Here is a 15854-nt window from a genome sequence, read left to right as displayed (position 1 = left end):
CTATTTTGGGCGTTCAACGCCAGCTTTGGATCCTTTTCTGGCGTTGAACTCCAACTTGCAACTTGTTTCTGGCGCTGGACCCCAGACAGCAACATGAAACTGGCGTTGAACGCCAGTTTACGTCATGTATCCTTGAGAAAAGTATAGACTATTATATATTGCTGGAAAGACCTGGATGTCTACTTTCCAACGCAATTAGAAGCGCGCCATTTGGAGTTCTGTAGCTCTAGAAAATCCACTTTGAGGGCAGGGAGGTCAGAATCCAACAGCATCAGCATTCCTTTTTCAGCCTGAATCAGATTTTTGCTCAGCTCCCTCAATTTCAACCAGAAAATACCTGAAATCATAGAAAAAATACACAAACTCATAGTAAAGTCCAGAAATATGAATTTTGCTTAGAAACTAATGAAAATAAACCAAAAAATAACTAAAACATACTAAAAACTATATGAAATTAACCCCAAAAAGCGTATAAAATATCCGCTCATCACAACACCAAACTTAAACTGTTGCTTGTCCTCAAGCAACTTAGATAAATAAAATAGAATACAAATAATTTAAGAAGCAATAATGTCTCAGAGTTTTTGAGTGAAGCTCAGATCCTAATTAGATGAGCGGGGCTAGTATCTTTTTGCTTCTGAACAGTTTTGGCATCTCACTTTATCCATTGAAGCTCAGAGTGATTGGCATCTATAGGAACTCAGAATTCAGATAGTGATGTTGATTCTCCTAGTTCAGTATGTTGATTCTTGAACACAGCTACTTTATGAGTCTTGGTCGTGGCCCTAAGCACTTTGTTTTCCAGTATTACCACCGGATACATAAATGCCACAGACACATAATTGGGTGAACCTTTTTAGATTGTGACTCAGCCTTGATAAAGTCCCCAATTAGAGGTGTCCAGGGTTCTTAAGCACACTCTTCTTTTGCTTTGGACCTTGACTTTAACCGCTCAGTCTCAAGTTTTCACTTGACACCTTCACGCCACAAGCACATGGTTAGGGACAACTTGGTTTAGCCGCTTAGGCCAGGATTTTATTCCTTTAGGCCCTCCTATCCACTGATGCTCAAAGCCTTGGGATCCTTTTTATTTACCCTTGCCTTTTGGTTTTAAGGGTTATTGGCTTTTTGCTCTTGCCTTTTGGTTTTAAGAGCTTTTGGCTTTTTCTGCTTGCTTTTTTTTTTCTGCAAGCTTTGTTCTTTGCTGCTTTTTCTTGCTTCAAGAATCATTTTTATGATTTTTCAGATTATCAATAACATGTCTCATGTTCATCATTCTTTCAAGAGCCAACATATTTAACAGTCTTAAACCTCAAATTCAAAAGACATATGCACTGTTCAAGCATTCATTCAGAAGACAGAAAGCATTGCCACCACATGTAAATAATTAGAATTTATCTTATTAAAAACTCGAAAAAATATTGCCTCTTATTCTAAAGAAATTCTTCTATTTTATTCATGTTTAATGATAATGATAAAATTAAATTATAGCTTAATTGGGGATAAAATAAAAAATATAGATACTAATTACTACTATATGACTCCTAAGGTAAAACTAAAAAAAAAACAGTTATCACAGAGTTAAGGCTAAGATTGGAATTTAACAACCTTTGTTCTGGAAAGTGGATGTTCCTCTAATCTGCGGGGTGCTTGGTCCTTCAAGAGATAATTTCTGGCGCTTCAATTCCCTTAAATCACGCCCTTGCTCCTCCTGTTCTTTAAGCAAATAGCAAAGAATGCTACTTTGTTCCTTCTATTCTTTCCGTATTTGTTCCATAGCTTCTTGCATCTTAGCAATAGATGTTTCAAGATACTCCCAGTATTCAGATTGAGGGATTTCTGGGAGAATTTCCTGTGTTCTCTTCTTGATGGGGTCATCCTGTGCTTGTTGTTTTTCCATTGATGCTTTGGTGATTGGCCACTCAACTGAGATATACTCAGTTATTCCCATCCTTACTCCAGCGTCCTTGCAGAGCATAGAAATCAAGCTTGGATAAGCCAACCTGGCATCTTTGGAGTTTTTGTTTGCAATTTTGTAGAATTCAGTTGAAATCAGTTGATGAACTTCCACTTCTTTTCCCATCATGATGCAATGGATCATCACTGCTCTTCTAATAGTGACTTCAGAACGGTTGCTAGTGGGCAGCAGAGAATGCCCAATGAAGTCCAGCCATCCTCTGGTGACTGGTTTGAGATCTTCTCTTTTGAGTTGAATTGGGACACCCTTCGTGCTGGTGGTCCACCTGGCTCCAGGGATACATATATCCTCTAGAATCTTATCCAGGCCCTTGTCTGTTCTCATCATTCTCCTATTGAAGGAGTCTGAATCATCTTTCAGCTGAGGCAGCTTTAAGATCTCCCTGATCTTGTCAGGGTGGGTATGAACAATCTTTCCTCTAACCAAGGTCCGATAGTCATAGATAGCAGATCCAGATAGTCTTTGCCTGCCTGTATGCCACATATTAGCATAGAACTCCTGGACCATATTCCTTCCCACTTTCGTTTCAGGATTAGCTAGGATCTCCCAGTTCCTGATTCGAATTTGCTCCTGGATCTCCGGATATTCGTCTTCTTTCAGATCGAATCTAACTTCTGGGATCACTGATCTTAGACCCATTATTTTGTAATAATGGTCTGAATATTCTTTAGTTAAGAACTTCCCATGATTCCAAAGTGGTTTTGGAACACTTTCTTTCTTGCCTCTTGGAGTGGGTTGTTTTCCTTTAGGAGCCATGATCTTAGTGATCACGGATAAGCACACCAAACTTAGAGGTTTGCTTGTCCTCAAGCAAAAAGAAAAGAAAGGAGAGGGAGAGAAGGAGAGCTAGGTGCAATGGTGGATGGGAGGGGAGGGAGGCCGAACCCATATTTAAAGGGAGAGGGGGGTGGGTTTTCGAAAAATAGGGAGGAAGATAAGATAGAAGATATGATTTTTAAGAAAATTTTAAGTATGATAAGAAAAGATATAATTTAAAATTGAAGAGATATGAAAGATATTTGAAAAAGATAGATTTGGATTTTTGAAAAAGATAGTATGGAGATTTGAAAAAGATATTGATTAGTTGAAAAGATTTTTGAATGAAAAGAGATAGATTTGTTTTGAAAATTTTTGAAAAAGAGTTGAATTGGATTGAAAAAAGGATTTGTGCTTATGGATTAAGATACATTTGATATTTTTAAAATAGGGTTTTTAGAAATTAGGGATTTTAGAAATCAGGGTTCTTAACATGTTTATGCAAGAAATCATGAATTGAAACATGAAAATTAAATTTAGAATGAAAAATATGAAGTAAAAACGAATTCACCTCCTCCCCACCATCCTGGCGTTTGAACGCCCAAATGCTGCATGTTTTGGGCATTCAACGCCTAAATGCTGCCTCTCATGGGCGTTCAACGCCCAGCTATTGCTTCTTTCTGGCGTTGAACGCCAGGAACTCCTTTGTCACTGGGCGTTTTTCTGAACGCCTAGGACGCTATAAATCTGGCATTAAACGCCCAGAAGGAGCTTCTTTCTCGCGTTCAACGCCCAGATGGCTATCCTTACTGGCGTTCAACGCCTAGTGGATGCTTCTTTTGGGCGTTGAACGCCCAAAACAGACTTTTATTGGCATTTTCTTGCCAGTGAGCTCTTTTTCTCTGTTTTGTGTGCAGAAACCTTCTGTAGCCCTGTGAACTTATACAATTGACTCTTTACCTTAGTATCAGTGGACTTTATATAAACAAATAAAATCAAGAATAGGGCAAAATGCTTAGAGGAAGTGATGCCCCATGGCTGGGTTGCCTCCCAGCAAGCGCTTCTTTATTGTCTTTAGCTGGACCTTGCTGAGCTTTTAATCTAGCTTCAGTCTTGAGCACTCTTGCTCAACATTGCCTTCAAGATAGTGCTTGATTCTCTGTCTATTAACAATGAACTTCTTATCAGAATCAATATCTTGAAGCTCCACATAACCATATGGTGATACACTTGTAATCACATATGGTCCCCTCCACCGGGACTTCAGTTTTCCGGGGAATAGCCTGAGCCTAGAGTTAAACAACAGGACCTTTTGTCCTGGTTCAAAGATTCTAGATGACAGCTTTCTGTCATGCCACTTTTTTTATTTTTCTTTATAAAGATTGGCATTTTCGAAAGCAGTGAATCTGAATTCCTCTAGCTCATTTAGCTGGAGCAATCTTTTTTCTCCAGCTAATTTGGCATCAAAGTTTAGGAATCTGGTTGCCCAGTAGGCTTTATGTTCCAGTTCCACGGGCAGGTGACATGCCTTACCATACACAAGTTGGTATGAAGAGGTCCCTATAGGAGTCTTGAATGCTGTTCTGTATGCCCACAGAGCATCATCCAAGCTTCTTGCCCAATCCTTTCTACGGGTACTTACAGTCCGTTCTAGGATTCTTTTTAGCTCTCTGTTAGAGACTTCAGCTTGCCCATTAGTCTGTGGATGATATGGAGTCGCCACCTTGTGGCGAATCCCATACCGGACCATGGCAGAGTAAAGCTGTTTGTTGCAGAAGTGAGTGTCCCCATCACTGATTAGTACTCTAGGGACCCCAAACCTGCTGAAGATATATTTCTGGAGGAACTTCAGCACTGTTTTAGTATCATTGGTGGGTGTGGCAATGGCCTCTACCCATTTTGATACGTAGTCAACTGCCACCAGAATGTAAGTGTTTGAGTATGATGGTGGGAAAGGTCCCATGAAGTCAATTCCCCATACGTCGAACAACTTAATCTCCAAGATTCCTTGTTGAGGCATGGCATAACCATGGGGCAGATTACCAGCTCTTTGGCAACTGTCACAGTTACGTACAAACTCTCGGGAATCTCTATAGAGTGTGGGCCAGTAGAAACCACACTGGAGGACCTTGGTGGCTGTCCGCTCACCTCCGAAATGGCCTCCATATTGTGATCCATGGCAATGCCATAGGATCCTCTGTGCTTCTTCTCTAGGCATACATCTCCGGATTATTCCGTCTGCACATCTCTTAAAGAGATAGGGTTCATCCCACAAGTAGTACTTTGCATCAGTGATTAGTTTTTTCTTTTGTTTTCTGTTGTACTCTTTGGGTATGAACCTTGCAGCTTTATAGTTCGCAATGTCTGCAAACCATGGTGCTTCCTGAATGGCAAATAAATGCTCATCCAGAAAGGTCTCAAAGATCTCAAGAGAGGGGAGGGACGTCCCTTCTACTGGCTCTATCCAGGACAGATGATCAGCCACTTGGTTTTCTGTCCCTTTTCTGTCTCTTATTTCTATATCAAACTCTTGCAGAAGCAACACCCATCTTATGAGCCTGGGTTTTGAATCCTGCTTTGTGAGTAGATATTTAAGAGTAGCATGGTCAGTATACACAATCACCTTTGATCCTACTAAGTATGATCTTAACTTGTCAATGGCATAAACCACTGCAAGCAATTCTTTTTCTGTGGTTGTGTAATTTTTCTGGGCATCATTTAAAATGCGGCTAGCATAATAAATGACATGCAGAAGCTTGTCATGCTTCTGTCCCAGTACTGCACCAATGGCGTGATCACTGGCATCACACATTAGCTCAAATGGTAATGTCCAGTCTGGTGTAGAAATAACTGGTGCTGTGACCAGCTTGGCTTTCAGCGTTTCAAATGCCTGCAGACACTCTGTGTCAAACACAAATGGCGTGTCAGCAGCTAGCAGATTGCTCAGAGATTTTGCAATTTTTGAAAAATCCTTTATAAACCTCCTATAGAATCCTGCATGCCCCAGAAAGCTTATGATTGCCTTAACATTGGCAGGTGGTGGTAATTTTTTAATCACCTCTATTTTTGCTTGATCCACCTCTATTCCCTTGTTTGAAATTTTATGCCCAAGGACAATCCCTTCAGTCACCATAAAGTGACATTTTTCCCAGTTTAAAACCAGGTTGGTCTCTTGGCATCTTTTCAGAACTAGTTTCAGGTGATCAAGACAGGAGCTGAATGAGTCTCCATATACTGAGAAGTCATCCATGAAGACTTCCAGAAAATTTTCCACCATATCAGAGAAAATAGAGAGCATGCATCTCTGGAAGGTTGCAGGCACATTACACAGCCCAAATGGCATCCTTCTATAAGCAAACACTCCAGATGGACATGTGAATGCTGTTTTCTCTTGATCTTGGGGATCTACTGCAATCTGGTTATAACCTGAGTAGCCATCCAAAAAGCAGTAATAATCATGACCTGCCAGTCTTTCTAGCATCTGGTCTATGAATGGTAAAGGAAAATGATCCTTTCTGGTGGCTGTATTGAGCCTTCTGTAGTCAATACACATGTGCCACCCTGTAACTGTTCTTGTAGGAACCAATTCATTCTTTTCATTATGAACCACTGTCATGCCCCCCTTTTTAGGGTCAACTTGAACAGGGCTCACCCAGGGGCTATCAGAAATAGGATAAATGATCCCAGCCTCCAGTAATTTGGTGACCTCTTTCTGCACCACTTCCTTCATGGCTGGATTTAGCCGCCTCTGTGGTTGAACCACTGGTTTAGCATTAACCTCCAATAAGATTTTGTGCATGCATCTAGCTGGGCTTATGCCCTTAAGGTCACCAATGGACCACCCAAGAGCTGTCTTGTGTGTCCTTAGCACTTGAATAAGTGCTTCCTTTTCCTGTGGATTTAAAGCAGAGCTTATGATCACTGAAAAAGTGTCATCTTCTCCCAGAAATGCATATTTCAGGGATGGTGGTAATGGTTTGAGCTCGGGTTTAGGAGGTTTTTCCTCTTCCAGAGGAAATTTTAGAGGCTCTTTCATTTCCTCTGAATCCTCCAAATCAGGCTGAACATCTTTAAAGATATCTTCCAACTCTGATTCGAGACTCACAGCCATGTTGATCTCTTCTACCAAAGAGTCAATAAGATCAACTTTCATGCAGTCTTTTGATGTGTCTGGATGCTGCATGGCTTTGACAGCATTCAAATTAAACTCATCATCATTGACTCTCAGGGTTATTTCCCCCTGTTGGACATCAATGAGAGTTCGTCCAGTTGCTAGGAAGGGTCTTCCTAGAATGAGAGTGGCACTCTTGTGCTCCTCCATTTCCAGCACTACAAAGTCAGTGGGAAAGGTGAATGGCCCAACTCTGACAATCATGTCTTCAATCACACCTGATGGGCATTTAATGGAGCCATCAGCAAGTTGGAGACATATCCGGGTTGGTTTAACTTCTTCAGTTAAACCAAGCTTTCTGATAGTGGATGCAGGTATTAGGTTGATGCTTGCCCCAAGATCACATAAAGCTGTCTTGGTGCAATTACCTTCTAATGTGCATGGTATCAGAAAACTCCCAGGGTCTTTAAGCTTTTCAGGAAAGCTTTTCAGAATGACTACACTGCATTCTCCAGTGAGGAGAACTCTTTCAGTTTCTTTCCAATCCTTCTTATGACTCAAGATCTCTTTCATGAAATTGGCATAAGAAGGTATTTGCTCAAGTGCCTCTACAAATGGAATCTTTATTTCAAGAGTCCTGAGATAACCTGCAAAGTGAGCAAATTGCTTATCCTGCTCCTCTTGGTGGAGTTTTTGAGGATAAGGTATCTTGGCTTTATATTCCTCAACCTTAGTTGCTGTAAGTTTATTTCCTACAGAAGTGGTTGAAGAAGCCTTTTTAGATGGGTTGTTATCAGCACTTGTGTGTGTCTGATCCCTCACTGGCAATTGAGTGCCAGAGTTAGAAGCTGGAGTGATGTTAGACGCCAGCTCCTCATCTGTTCCTGGCATTTGAACGCCAGAACTGTGCTTCTTTTGGGCATTCAACGCCAGATCCTTGCTTGTTTCTGGCGTTGAACGCCAGTCCTGAGCATGGTCTGGGCGTTCAGCGCCAGCCTTCCACCCAACTTCTGGCGTTTTAATGCCAGAATTATTTTTCCCTGGGCTCTTACTGTCCTCAGATGGATTTTGGGTGGTTTGCTCATTTCTTGGTTTCCTGCTGCTTTGAAGTGGGGTATTTAGTGCTTTCCCACTTCTTAATTGAACTACTTGGCATTCTTCTGTTATTTGTTTTGACAGCTACTGCTTTGTTTGCTTTAATTGTACTTCCATGTTTATATTAGCCATCCTTGTCTCTTGTAGTTTATCCTTGAATTTAGCCAACTGCTTTGTTAGAAAATCCAATTGCTGATTGAATTCAGCAGCTTGCTCTGCAGGACTGAGTTCAGCAGTTACTGTTTTAGCCTCTTCTTTCATGGAAGAGTCACTGCTTAGGTATAGATGCTGATTTCTAGCAACTGTATCAATGAGCTCTTGAGCTTCTTCAATTGTCTTTTTCATGTGGATAGATCCACCAGCTGAGCAATCTAAAGAGATCTGAGCTCTTTCTGTAAGCCCATAATAGAAGATGTCTAACTGAACCCACTCTGAAAACATTTCAGAGGGGCATTTTCGTAGCATCTCTCTGTATCTCTCTTAGGCATCATAAAGGGATTCATTATCTCCTTGTTTAAAGCCTTGGATGTCCAGCCTTAGCTGTGTCATCCGTTTTGGAGGAAAGTATTGATTCGGGAATTTTTCTGTCAGCTGTTTCCATGTCCTTATGCTAGCCTTAGGTTGGTTATTTAACCACCTCTTGGCTTGGTCTTTTACAGCAAATGGAAACAGTAATAATCTGTAGACATCCTGATCTACTTCCTTATCATGTACTGTGTCAGAAATTTGTAAAAACTGTGCCAGAAATTCTGTAGGTTCTTCCTGTGGAAGACCGGAATACTGGAAGCTTTGCTGCACCATGATAATGAGCTGAGGATTCAACTCAAAGCTACTGACTCCAATGGAGGGTATGCAGATACTACTCCCATATGAAGCAGTAGAGGGGTTAGCATATGACCCCAGAGTCCTCCTGGACTGTTCATTTCCACTTAGATCCATAATAGAGAAAGGGAGATGATGTAAAATAAAAAATTTATTTTTATTTATTTATTTATTTATTTAATTATTTCGAAGATAAAATAAATTAAAATAAAATAAATAAAAATAGGTGAAGATTTTCGAAAAAATGAGGAGAGAGAAAGTGGTCAGGAAGTTTTGAAAAAGATATAAATTGAAAAAGATTTTAAATTTTGAAAAAAAATCTGAATTTTAAAAATAATTTTCGAAAATTTGTTTTTTAAAAAAAAAAGAGAAAAGATATTTTTGAATTTAAAGAGGAAAGAGAGAAACAATAAGATAGCCTAAGATAAAAATTTTTTTTAGATTTAATGCTCCTTATTTTCGAAAATTCTAGAGGGAAAACACCAAAGAACACCAAACTTAAAAAATTTTAGATCAAGATGCAAGGAAAACTCAAGAACACTTTGAAGACTCGCAAGAACACAAGAACATGAAGAAAGAAAACCAAACTTAAAATTTTTAGAAAACCAAAATAAAATTTTTGAAAAACAAAGGAAAACCAACCAGAAAACACCAAACTTAAAGTTTGGCACGAGATTTAATAGAAAAATTATTTTTGAAAAACTTTGAAAAGAAAATAAAAGACTCTGACCCAAAAGACAAAAATTTCCTAATCTAAGCAACAAGATTCACCGTCAGTTGTTCAAAATCAAACAGTCCCCGGCAACGGCGCCAAAAACTTGGTGCACGAATTGTAAATCACACTTTTTACAACTCGGACCACTAACCAGCAAGTGCACTGGGTCGTCCAAGTAATACCTTACGTGAGTAAGGGTCGATCCCACGGAGATTGTTGGCTTGAAGCAATCTATGGTTATCTTGTAACTCTTAGTCAGGAAAACAATAAAATAATTCACTTATCAAATTTGATTGCAAGGAATAGAAGGGCAGAACACAAATTATACTTGTATGCACTGATGGAGAGTATGTTGGAGTTTTGGAGATGCTTTGTCTTCTGAAATTCTGCTTTCCTCTGTTTTCTGATTCACGCATGCACGTCATCCTATGGCAAGCTGTGTGTTGGGGGATCACCGTTGTCAATGGCTACCATCCATCCTTCCAGTGAAAAGGGTCCAGGTGCGCTGTCACCGCACGGCTAATCATCTGCAGGTTCTCAGTCGTACCAAAATAGGATTTACTATCCCTTTGCGTCTGTCACTACGCCCAGCACTCGCGAGTTTGAAGCTCGTCACATTCATTCAATCCCTGAATCCTACTCGGAATACCACAGACAAGGTTTAGACTTTCCGAATTCTCTTGAATGCTGCCATCAATCTAGCTTATACCACGAAGATTCCGATTAAGAGATCTAAGAGATATTTATTCATTCTATGGTGGAACATAAGTGGTTGTCAGGCACGCGTTCGTGGAGGAATGATGATGATTGTCACGTTCATCACATTCATATTGAAGTTCGAATGGATATCTTAGATAGGAACACGCATGTTTGAATGGAAAACAGAAATACTTACATTAATTCATCGAGACACAGCAGAGCTCCTTACCCCCAACAATGGAGTTTAGAGACTCATGCCGTCAAAAGGTACAAAGTTCAGATCTAAAATGTCATGAGATACAAAACAAGTCTCTAAAAGTTGTTTAAATACTAGACTAGTAAACTAGGTTTACGGAAAATGAGTAAACTGAGATGGATGGTGCAGAAATCCACTTTTGGGGCCCACTTGGTGTGTGCTGGGGCTGAGACTTAAGCTAATCACGTGCATAGGGCTATTTTGGGCGTTCAACGCCAGCTTTGGATCCTTTTCTGGCGTTGAACTCCAACTTGCAACTTGTTTCTGGCGCTGGACCCCAGACAGCAACATGAAACTGGCGTTGAACGCCAGTTTACGTCATGTATCCTTGAGCAAAGTATGGACTATTATATATTGCTGGAAAGACCTGGATGTCTACTTTCCAACGCAATTAGAAGCGCGCCATTTGGAGTTCTGTAGCTCTAGAAAATCCACTTTGAGGGCAGGGAGGTCAGAATCCAACAGTATCAGCAGTCCTTTTTCAGCCTGAATCAGATTTTTGCTCAGCTCCCTCAATTTCAGCCAGAAAATACCTGAAATCACAGAAAAACACAGAAACTCATAGTAAAGTCCAAAAATATGAATTTTGCTTAGAAACTAATGAAAATAAACCAAAAACTAACTAAAATATACTAAAAACTATATGAAATTAACCCCAAAAAGCGTATAAAATATCCGCTCATCACGTACGCACGGCAGGGGTGTGTGTATGCACGGAAGGGGTGTGCGTACGCACAGGCCCGTGTTTTGCTAAAAAATAATTTTTCTTCATCTTCAAGAGTTCTCTAACTTTCCAAACTTCCTTGATAACCGCTTAAGATTATTAATTAGTAATTAAGCCATAAGAATAATAGAGAATGAGTTAGTAAAATAAATTGGTATATTTCTGGATGAGTTTAGAAGATGGAGACTTAGGTTTCTGAAGTTATGGGTGAGCTGGCAGAGTACTATATTAGAGATGACTAAAAGGACTTAAGAGTTGATGATAGTTGTTGATAAATTTCAGAAAATAGAAACTGATGATGGTTCTGATGAGTTGAGAACTTAGAAAGGAATGTTGAACTTGTTGAATGTTGAGAGTGTGCCAGGCACTATATCCTTGGGTTAAATAAGATGAGAACTCAGAAAGAAATGATGATCTTGTTGAATGTTAAGAGTGTGATAGGAACTATATCCTTGGGTTAAATATGATAGTGTGCAGGGCACTACATCCCTGGGATTCAATTTTGATTGATAACCTTTTTTGCTGTAAGAGTGTGCCAGACACTATATCGTTGGGTTACGCATGCGACTGTGCCCGGCACTATATCCATGGGGCAATAGTTTGCATGGCACTATATCCCTGGCGTGGTAGATTCTTGACAAATGAATTTTTGCCGGTATAGAAATTATCAAATGATCAATCGTAGTATAGTCTAAACCGACGCAAAATCCTTCATCAAACAAATCTACAATCTATATCCGAGAGTACTAGTCTCCCGAGTCGTTCTCCCTTGGAATTGCCAAAGTGTGCATCTTATTGATTTAGTAAGCCTTGTTGGGATTCTTTGAAGGTTTTAGCAAACTAATGAGAAACAAACAATCAATTATCAAAAGACTTGGCTTAGGGTTGGCATTGGAAATTCTATCCTTATAGTCCTTTCAATGTTGATACAATTAAGCCTTGCTTCATTTAGTTATCCCCTAGGTATAGAGGAAAGTCAAATGAAAGCAATCAACTTGAGTCACAAGTCCTAGCTTCACCTTATGGGAATCTAGCTTTAGTGCACTCCAAGCCAACTAGCAATCCCTAATTCCAAATCAACTATTGATACAACTATTCAACTTCTTCCAAGGACCAAACCCTATGCCAAGTGTGAAAATTCTACTCCATAGCTAGTGTTGTCATTTTATCAAACATGTGATGAGCAAGAAGGAAAGTCATGGTAAAATGAGGAGAAAAGTCAAATTGAGAGTAGTGCAACACAAAGATCTAACAACAAGTCTCAAAGAGTAGCAATGAAAATACAAAATAGAGATGAAATCCAAAATTACAAAGTTGAATTCTAGATCTATGAGAGTTGATCAAATGTATCTACTACTTGAAATTGGAGAAGAAAATCTATGACATGAACAAAGTGGAGTGAGAATTGTAATGGATCTCACCAAAAAGTCATTGAAATTTCAGAAATTAGATGAGGATGAACCCTAGTGAAGCTTGGAATCTCCCTCTTCTTCTCCCAAAAAGTGTAACTAACTCTCCTCTCTCCCTCCAATATCTAGATCTAGAAAAATGAACTAAAAGTGTCCTTAACCCTTGTTCCTTTGGTCTTCTTAAGCTTTTCCCGCCAAGGTGTTTCTTCAAGAGTGGGATCCTTAACTGCCTCCATGCCTAAGTCACGTGACTTCTTAAAAAATCATATTCGCAAATCGGCGGGCACGCGCACGCGCCGTTGAGACGTCTTGTAATGTACGCGGAGGCGTGATGTACGCGTACGCGCCCATGAAGATCCTGGCTTAGCCGCTTCTCAAGCCGGCTCTTGGCTTTGGCTCCACGTTGCCCTATCCGCGCGGGCGCGCAAGGTGCGCGCACGCGCCCATGCGGAAATCTCCAAAGCTTAATCCTCATGCTTCCTTCCTTTGTACCCGTCTTCCTTCTCTCTTTCGGTCCATTCCTACTCTATATCCTGAAACCACTTAACACACAAGTCACGGCATCGAATGGCATCAAGAGAAGATTAGAAATGTATCTATTTTAGTGCGAAATAAGCATGTTTTCATTCATGAGGCGCAACTAGGAAAGGAATGCAAAATCTTGTATTTTCATATAGAAAGTGTGTGGAATCATTGATAAAACCCCTGAAATCAGCACAAGATAAACCCTCAAGTTGTGGTTTGTCAACCTCCCCACACTTAGATCCTAGCATGTCCTCATGCTTAGAGAAATACAAAGAGACACAGAAGACCGAGGGATTGCAAAAGTATAAGACTCATGAAGTGCAACCTACTTATATGCATGCAACTATGACTAGTGCCACTATCCACTTGGTTGGGAGCAAATTAGCCTTCTTAGGACATATGCGAGCACATGGGGTACAATGATGGTCAAAGCATAGGACTTGCCACTTTCTAAGCATCAAATGCAAATGTGCAACCTTGCATGAGGAATGCTCGCGAGAGCCGGGAATCAAAGGATTGAGCATCGAACCCTCGGCGGAAGTGTTTGCACTCTAATCACTCGGTGTTTGGGGTTTATTCTCTCAATTCTCCCCTAATCGTGCTTTCCAAGAATTGTTTTTCATCTAACAATCAACAATTATTCAATGCATGCATACAATTATCATGAGGTCTTTTCCTTAGTTTGTAATGGGGTTAGGGTCAAGGTAGGGTCATATATGGCTAGTGGACTTAGGATTTGAATCTTTGATTAACTTAAACTTTCCCACCTAACCTATATAATGACCTATACAATTAAGTACTATCCTAACTACCCATTCCTCACTTTTCCGCATACTCATGCATTTTCTTTTCGTTTCACAATACTTATGCATTGATTCCTCTTGAGCTTCACTTTGGGGCATTTTGTCCCCTTTTTATTATTTTTTTTCCCTTTTTTTTTTCTTTTTCTATTTTTCTTTTCTTTTCCATATTGTTCTTCTTTTTCTTTTGTTCTTTTGTTTTTCTCATTTTTTTTTCTATATACAAGAGCGTCAATGCATAAGGTTTTACATTTGATCAATTCATGAGTATGTACCCAATTCCCAATATTTCAATAATAATACAAAATACCCTTTTATCCACCCAATGCCCCAAGGTTCCCACACTTGAATGATACTCACACACACTAGCCTAAGCTAATCAAAAATCCAAATAAGGACTTTTATTATTTTCCGCTTTAAGGCTTGTAATGTGCTAAATTAAGAACAAAGTGGGTTAATCGTAGGCTCAAGTTTGGCTAACAAAGGGAGATAGAAGGTAAGGCCATTTGGGTGAGTGAGCTAATGAAATGATGGCCCCAATCATATAAATGCATGAATACACCAAATAATAGACATAAAGAGTCAAACAAATCAAAGATCACAATCATAGAAGGAGAATAATGCACACAAGAAGGAAAAATAAGTGGTTATAAGATGTAACCACACCATTAGGCTCAAATCTCACAAGCTTGTGTTCTTAGCTCAAAACCATGTTCCAAAATATAATTCTTCATGCAACTGTGGCATCAAAGCATTTAAAATTTGCAATGCCATGGTTGCCCCAAAGTGTTGGTTTCCTAAGAGAGAATTTCATTGTTCCAACCAAGCAGGCTTATCATGCGAATGGTGCCAACTAAGACCTAATCATGCAACCTATCCTAATTTATTCAGATTTATTCAGATGTTACCTACGGAGATCGGTCGGCCGACCTCCCCACACTTAAAACTTAGCACGGTCCTCCGTGCTAGAGGTTAGGCGCGCTGGTTGATTGAGCTCCGAGTGTGCCACATCTCCAATGCCATTGCTATCTCCGCTTGAAGTTGCGGTGGAGGTGGAGATATCGGGTTCCTCCATTGGTGGGGTGATCATGCTTAGAAGCCTCTTCACATGAGCATAGCGGTGTTGGTTACGCCTCTCATAACGGTCTAATTTGTTGTGAAGGTCTTCAAGGCGTTGGGCGGCCGATTTTTGTGATGTAGATGAAGTGGTAGCGTGGCCAGTTGGTGTGGGTAGTTCAATGTCCTTGGTGACTTCCGGAGGCTTGAGGCATCTCTTGGTCGGAATGATATCACCATCGACCGATATTGAGGTTCGCCTATCTTTAGTCTCCCGGTTGACGCCGGCTTTCGCAACTAATGCCGTCACTAAAGCGGGGAATGGTAGATTTCCCTTGGCATGAATGCGCCCCATGGATTGGCGGATGGCACGCGGAGCGTCGACCGGTTTCTCAGTCAAGATGCACCATATCAATAAGGCAAGCTCGGCGGTGATGGATGACCCATGTGTGCTTGGGAGCACGTAGTGAGCTAGAATTTGGGCCCATGTCGTGGCTTCTTGAGTGAGGTGGCGGACATCTAAACCCTTGGGTCTTCGCTTTATGGTCCCCCGAATCCAATATGCGTCGGGTAAAGCAATGACGCGGAGGATCGCGCTCCAATCGAATGCGCGGTCAACGCATGTAGCCAAGACTTCTTGGTAGGCGTCATATGCATCCGTGGACGGTGCAATCCCAAGGACTTCTCGGATGGTTTCCACTGTGACCGACACTTGTTTTCGGCGCACAAATATTGATGTGAGATGAGGTGAGTGGAAGTTGGAGTAGAATTCTACCACCCAAGAGAGATTGGCCTCCGTTGGTTGCCTCAAGAGGAACCTCCAATGTCTCCGGTCAATGTGTGGCATCACAATCGGACTGAGGTGAGCCGGTAAGACTAGGAGGGTTTCCGGATGGTAATTCCTTTCA

The 15854-nt window shown here is 40.6% G+C and overlaps 1 pseudogene; it reads right to left on the bottom strand.

Moving 5' to 3' along the window:
• LOC148564326 (uncharacterized) overlaps nucleotides 1–15301 on the bottom strand; it is a 47610-nt pseudogene extending 32309 nt beyond the window's left edge.
• Between the last annotated feature and the right edge of the window lie 553 nt (nucleotides 15302–15854).

Source organism: Arachis ipaensis, chromosome B5, assembly GCF_059453495.1.
Source record: "Arachis ipaensis isolate K30076 ecotype BB chromosome B5, ASM5945349v1, whole genome shotgun sequence".
NCBI classification, from domain to species: Eukaryota; Viridiplantae; Streptophyta; class Magnoliopsida; order Fabales; family Fabaceae; genus Arachis; species Arachis ipaensis.
This window is presented reverse-complemented; position numbering and strand designations above follow the sequence as displayed.